General features: G+C 30.2%; 1 protein-coding gene across 1 annotated transcript in view; it reads left to right on the top strand.

Annotated features, from left to right (window-relative positions):
- The window catches only part of LOC119590705, a gene marked incomplete in the record, with an annotated part of 15,970 nt that overhangs the window by 8,774 nt on the left and 6,795 nt on the right, over positions 1-401 (top strand).

Raw genomic sequence — 401 nt, 5'->3', positions numbered from 1 at the left:
GCCTATATATCCTACACTAATACAAGGTGATTTACTAGTAGTGTACCTTTCCCCAAAAATGATCTATTTTTGATGATTATATCCTGTACTTTAATGATGGTAATTAAGACATGAACCTTGTCTTAATTAAATTCTGTAAATTCTGTATCACCATGAACGTGTTTCCAGTTTGCTTCCATACGCACAAAATTGCTTTATGCTTTGTGGCTGTTACCTTTTTTTGAACTGAATATATTTGTGAAATGTAAGGCCATTGCTTCTTAAAAAAAAATTATTTTTTGATGGTTTTAACTTAGTATTATTTTTATTTAGATAAATAAAACTCTTTTTCCTGGTCCATTGAACTATGGCTGAATTAAATTAACTAACTGGCAAGGGGATCCTTTCCAAATGCTAAAACT

Source organism: Penaeus monodon, chromosome 27 (genome assembly GCF_015228065.2).
Source record: "Penaeus monodon isolate SGIC_2016 chromosome 27, NSTDA_Pmon_1, whole genome shotgun sequence".
Classification (NCBI taxonomy): Eukaryota; Metazoa; Arthropoda; class Malacostraca; order Decapoda; family Penaeidae; genus Penaeus; species Penaeus monodon.
The sequence above is the reverse complement of the archived record's forward strand: the minus strand, read 5'-3'. Positions and strand labels throughout refer to the sequence as shown.